The following is a 6789-nucleotide window of genomic DNA, read 5'->3' as shown; positions in this document are numbered from 1 at the left end:
TGAGAAAATTCAATTGGTCAAACTTCAAAATCTCCAAAACACAGAAACTTGCATAAAAACCAAATGAACGACAAGGTGACCAAACTGTCAGCCCCAGCAAGTCATAAATGACTTGGAGTCGCTATAGAAAATATGTGCTTGCAAATCATTATAGTATGGTTGCACGCTTATACAAATTAATGAATATTTTCTAAACATATACTATTATTTAGTTAATGAAACAAAAAAGTGTATACAATGTGTATATTTTCTTTTTATACTCATTATTAGGTAAAATCTTCTGTTAAATTCATAATTTAGTCATATTGATCATTGAAGGGCCTTATTAGATATTACTTACCATGTTTTCAATTTTGTCAGTTATATCTTCTTCTTTTTATGATTTTTTGAAATTTAATTCTAATATAATCATAAAATGGTAATGTTTCAAAGAATTGAGGGCAAGCTATAATACTTTGGATTATAATTTATTGGTTGAGAATAAGACGATGGATTCAATTCTCACCGTGTCAAGAGGGTAAGTGTAATGAACCTCCAGGTTATTTCTTTCATTTTCTAATTTTTTTAATATTTAGAGATTTGCTATAGCGATCCAAAGTCATTTATAACTTGCTAACAGTTCGATCACTGGGTTGTTCATTTGACTTTTGTGCAAGTTTTTGTGTTTTGGTGCCTGTTGAATTTGAATGGTTGAATTTGGTAAACAATCCAAGAAAACAGCCTCAAAATACAATTTTGACAGTTCCCTTAGCTCTGGAATATCGAATATGGTCTAGAGTACTCTTTCGAGCGGGTCTGAGGCTTTCAAGCTCATTTCGAACTCTATTTTGGAATTTAGCTTAAAACAATGCTTTAATGTGAGACTCACTTTTTGTTGAGACGACCTCGATTTAAAGTTTCAAAATTTCTATTGAGTTCAAAATATTGAATTTGGTGGGGTAACAGATTTTATTTGTGCACACAAGGTTTTAAATAAATCCCATGCACCCCGTTAAAGCTTTTTCTAATCTCAATCTTGGGCTGGTGTAATAATTTTTCCCTTCGGGTTCACGCCCTAAACACTGTGTTCATGGAGGCAAGGTATCGTCGCCTTTGAATTTATGAGCTAGGAGCCGCATTTGCACAGATCAGGTTCCTTGGTCCTTGTGATCGTGGACCAAGCTCTGTATTTATGAAGGGTTGTGGCCCTGACCCTCCGCATTAGTGGAAGTGTCCCCGCATTCACAAAGAAGGTGTAGGGTTGACCTAGCCTCGTTGGCCCTTGCATTTGTGGACATAGTCCCGCATTCGCGAAAGGTATTTTCCCTATTCTTTTAATTAAGATAAGACCCATTTTCATCCTTTTCTCTAAATATTAAAACCGTGATATATTGATCTAGAAAGCTCCATTTTTGATGATTCGAAGTTCAGCGTGTTAAAAATTTCGTGGAGTCGCATTTAAGTTTGGGGCAGTGAGGAAAGCGTCGTTTAGAGGTAATTTCTCACCCGAAGGGCTGCCGAGCCCTATTTAAGGATGACTTCATTTGAATTTCATTACATGGGCTGATTTCTCCCTTTCCAAGCATCGAATTATACTCTATTTTGGGACACAATGTAACACTCCCTAAAAACGCTATGTATGCTGTTCCAATTCTTGATGAAAATTATACCACTTCTGTATTTTAGGGATAAGTTTTAATATGTTAGTCCAAATTAGATGATTCAAATTTTTGAATAACCTGAATATCATTACCTACAACTTTTGTGAAGGCAATATTTTAAGTTTAGGCGGTTAATTAGGTCAAATAAATTAATTATTGCAGGACATGGTGCTGTGACGAAATAAATTATTTGTAGATGAAAAATCATATTTCACTGTAGGATGCTCCAAATAGGTTGATTCTTGAAAGACATGAAAGTATACTTCTAGAGCAACAATTCATATCATGACACCAAATCCTAATGATGAAGTTATCTTTTTTAAATGCAGCTCTAAAAAAGGGTATTTCGTTAAAAGAAGGTTCATCTCACCAACCACGGAAAGATCTAGATCCATTTGACATTACCCATGACATCAATAGTCCTCTATTTGACATCACCCATGACATCATAATCTTTCATTAAATATTTAGATTTTTTTTATAATTATTTTAATTATTGTTAGGTCCTTTCTTCACACCTATAAATACCTACCTTATTTCATCATTTTGTTCATCAAGCTTTCTCAAGCAACTCTTATATTTAAACACCCTTTTATTCATTTTCAAAATATAGTTTTAGTTCTTAGTAGTATAGAAATACTATTTCGATGTTTCATATACTCTAGGTAGTATACAAAATGCTCCGGCGAGGAGAAAATATTAGGATTTAAGAGTGTTTATTAAGTCTTTTGATTCTGAGTAATGCTTCGAATTCTAGGTATGTAAGGCTTCAATGATAGTATTCCTTCCACTCTCATGCCTAAAGTATTTTGATTATATGATAAATTATATTTATTTTCTTTAAGATTTACTCTAAGTTATGTGGGTGTTTATCTATGGGTTATCCACCCATGTAGTTCAAAACTCTTTCAACTAAATCTCTTGATTTTAAGTAAGTTTTTCTTATGGGTAATTTTTATTTCCACTTAATAGCATGAATCATGGTTAAATTAATGATTATTGATCTATTTTGATACAAAATGATTTCATATGCATGAATTGATGGTTTGCAAGTATTTTCTCTATTTAGGTATTTAAAGATTTTTGAATTTCATAGTGGGTTGTTTAAAATATGATTTTTAATTGATGGATTTCAAAGTATTTATGTATAATTTTATTTACATTCATGTTTGAAAGTTGAAGTGATTTGAACCCACCTAGTTTTACTATGTTTTCAATGAAACTTGACTTGAAAGCTTTGACTCCAAATGAATGTTTATGAAAGAAATATCTATGATCAAAAGAGAGCTTATGAAATGAAAGAATGATGGATTCTTTATGCAATAAGGACAATTCTTGAATATTTGAATAACCAAATGTTTTAATGAGCTATTCCACCGAATATGATGTTTTGAATTCTCAAGCTATATGCTATGAATATTTTGAAGTGTTAAACTATTCCGTGGGATTGAGTTAGAACCAAATGGACATTGAGGTACAATTCGGTAAGAGAATCCTAGTAGAAACCCCTTGTCTCATTAACTATGTGCCAAGATAGGAGCCCTTGTAGGTTTAGGCTAATGGATCCACAAATAGCCCTTAAAGTTAAAGTTAAAGAAATGAATGAAGTTTATGAAGTTATACCCGACAAATAGTCTCTTCGGTCAACATAGGAGATTATGTTGGATTCCATGTAATAGTCGCATGGTCTTAAATGTTGGTTATGGTCATTTTCCCATAAAATAAATATTTTAAAGGATATCTATATGATTGATTATGCATGCATTGTATTATGTTTCGTATAACATAAATGTTTTAATGTTTACTCAATGTTCATGCATGCTTACATACTTAGTACATTGAAAGTACTAACACATAATCTTTTTCCTACATGATATCACCATCTAGAGATCGGTGCTACTCCTCATTCTCCTCCACATGGCTAGTTGAGATTTTGATTGAAGACTACTTTTGGTGAGTTTCCATGTTCCGAGAACAATACTTCTTTATCTTTCTAGCTTATGATATGTTGAGATCTTTACACACTTACTATGATATTTCTTTCTATTATGATTGAGGGTGAGCTAGGAATTTGTCTTAACTCCATTAAATTTAAAAGTTAGAGGTATTATTGAATATTGTAAGTTGAAGATTTACTATTATAATTTCTGTTTGTTTATTTATTATCATTACCTATGAAAGGCTAAAATAATGCTAAGAGGCTTGTTTGAAGTACTTTCGGGTTCCTCATTCACCATGTCATGTCTAGGCCCTAGGCTTGAGTTGTGACACACAAGCTGTTTAGGTTTATTAGAAACTTTTGACAAATTAAATTTTGAGATTCCCGGTGTGGGTCCCACAATCTTATTTTAGACCCAATTTTTGATCCATCTCCAATTATTGTTATTTTGGTGTTTGAATTCTCATATTGACTTTGTGATTGATAATTTGATAGCGTGACAGTGACCGAAGGTTATTCAGAAGTTGAAAACTTTAATTCGGTAGATTCAGTACGCGCGTAATCGGCTTCGAGGTAGGCTTTGATCTACTTTCTTGACTGGGATTTATTAGATAATATTTAGAATGGATTACATGTGATTTAGATTGATATTTATCGATTATTAGTATTTCTCCCTTCTATTCTCTTTTGTTGGTTCCCCATTGAACCTTAGACTAGTGTACTCTCATGAAATTCCTAATTTAGACTAGAGGCCTTGCTTATGGTATGACTTAGTGTGATTATTCTAACTAGGATTGATTCTAGTGGTCTTAGGCTAGGGTTGAGCCTTAAATGCCTTAGAGTGTGTTCTATCGCCCTTTGTAGTAGTGTGTTGCTTCCAATAGGGCTTGTTGTGCATCGTGTACCTTGTGCTAGTACTTGAGACCTTAGTGGATTGTCGTATCCATAGGTTTGGCTTAGTTGTACTCAGTTATGAGCTATAGTGGCATGTTTGGGGTATGACAACATTCCGTGGGTTATTTCTCCCCTATTTAGTTAAGAGAAGCTTCTTGATACCTTGGCTTGTTGATTAGCGGTTGGCCTATTATACTCTATCGAGTTATTCTTATATTGTTGGGCTTGAGGTTGTGTTCAAGTAGCAGTTGGAATCTGGGTTAGTTTTCTCTGCCTTTGTAGGATGCAAATATTGGTATTATTTTTTGATCTCGTGTACCTTGTTTGGATGCTAGTGATGGTATGCATTGCATTGGTTGTTATTCTCACGTGTTTTATGATATGATCACATCTTATGCATTGGTTCATCATTATCATTTATGAAAATGGAATGTTTTCGCACTGTTGCTATTTTAAATTGATTTAATAGGAGTTGTACCACCTATATCACTTTGTTAAATAGTTTTCAAGATTTATGAGGCATTAAGGATGTACTCCTTTTCTTTAGGAAACATTAGAAGAACCTGGGATGTACTCAGTTTTACTTGACTTGCGGCGTGTTGTCGCTTTTTCCTGCATTGATTTGGCATATTCTTCCAGTACCACAACAGAGATGACTTGTGGTAAGACCTAGTTTGGGCCTAAGAAGTGTATACAGACTTTTCCACGTCCTTTATGGGCCATTCTTATCATGAGTACCACTGTACAGGATAAGGGAGCCACATGGGTCCTACCTGGTAGGCTGAGGGCTGGGGTAGGTCTATACACTTGGTTAATGAGGGTTCAACTGGTTCTACTATAGGCCCTACATTCATAAGCATTTCCTATCACCAGTATAATTGGTTGTTGTTTGGCACCCTCCAGTTTATGGGGCCTGGTTGGGTTATGTTTGCTACTTGTACTTTTTAGGCTTATAGTGGTTTGGTTGGTTATTGTTTGATTATAATGATGTTTATCTTGTGTTGCACTGATAGTTGTACTTATACTTGACTTGATTCTATTACTCTCTATTAGATTGAATTGCCTTAGGCTTTAGGTTGCTTTTTGTTTAGCGGTGAAAATCGTCGATATGTCGTTGTTTAGTTAACTTCTCTAGTATTTTTTATTGCGAGTAGGTTATTGAGATTGTGCTTCTAGGTACATCCTTTGACTCAGATCATTTATTTAGTGTACCCAATTTCTTCGATCTCATTTGCCTATTTTATCATGTTATATATCTTGCGTAGTTACTTCTTATTTTGATTAGATGCTTTATTATTGATTGACGCCAATTCTTGGGAATGGTTTCTTGTGTTATATTTAAGTGGTTTTCTCTTTCTTCTTATTTTTATGAGCTTCATGTTTCTTATTATTATCTTTTAAGTGATAACCCGTTGTTTATAGTTTTGGTCTATGGGTTTGTCTTACCTACTAGCCGAGTGTAGTAGGTGTCATCATGACCTAAGAAATCAGGTCGTGATTAATTAGTATCAGAACTATAGGATGACCAACATCGTTGGTATAAGAGCAAATGCTTAGTAGAGTCCTACAGATCAGTGTAGAGACGTCTATATCCTATCTTCGAGAGGCTATGGCAAATTCATAGGCAATTCTATTCATGACTCCTTATCGTGTGATTTTGCTTTGATTAACCTCTAAAACTATTTTTATAGAATACGCTCTCTATTAGATAGATATCAAGGGGTATTTGATGGGTGTGGAATAAGTATCAACACATTCTACTAGAGTTTCAGCACTTGGTCGGACTAATGGGCATCAGTTGGGCACAGGCCTTGGGGTTGAAGACATTCTTTAGCAAACAAAGAGTTTGGGAATCTCAATCTCTTACAAAGTTGTTGGCTACCTTGGCTCCTCGAGGTTTGGTGTTGGGAGGATCAAGTCTCTTTGAGGGTTTACCATAAACATGCGAGGTTCTTGATGTAGTAGGGACTTCTCAGGCCAAGGATGGGTTTGTTGTTCCCTAATAAGGTTCTTCACCCATTTCTGAGTATATATTGATATTTCTTGAGTGTGTAAGGCATACAACCACATTGTTCCCTATGGATCAAGATATGAGTTAGGAGTTCATTAGGGGTTGTCTGTGCTTCTCAATTTGCCGTCAGAGAATTTGATAGCAGCTGGGTCAACCTTTCCCAGGTTGTTAGCCATGTGAGGACCGTAGAACAGGTGTGCCTTGAGACTTAAGAAGATTATGGTGAAAGGCTGCACGGTCAGCACAACAGTGATAACATTCCACTTCAAGGTGAGTATTAGTTCAGTGAGGGTCATCTTTCTTCT

This window comes from Solanum dulcamara, chromosome 2, assembly GCF_947179165.1.
Source record: "Solanum dulcamara chromosome 2, daSolDulc1.2, whole genome shotgun sequence".
Lineage (NCBI taxonomy): Eukaryota > Viridiplantae > Streptophyta > Magnoliopsida > Solanales > Solanaceae > Solanum > Solanum dulcamara.
This window is presented reverse-complemented; position numbering follows the sequence as displayed.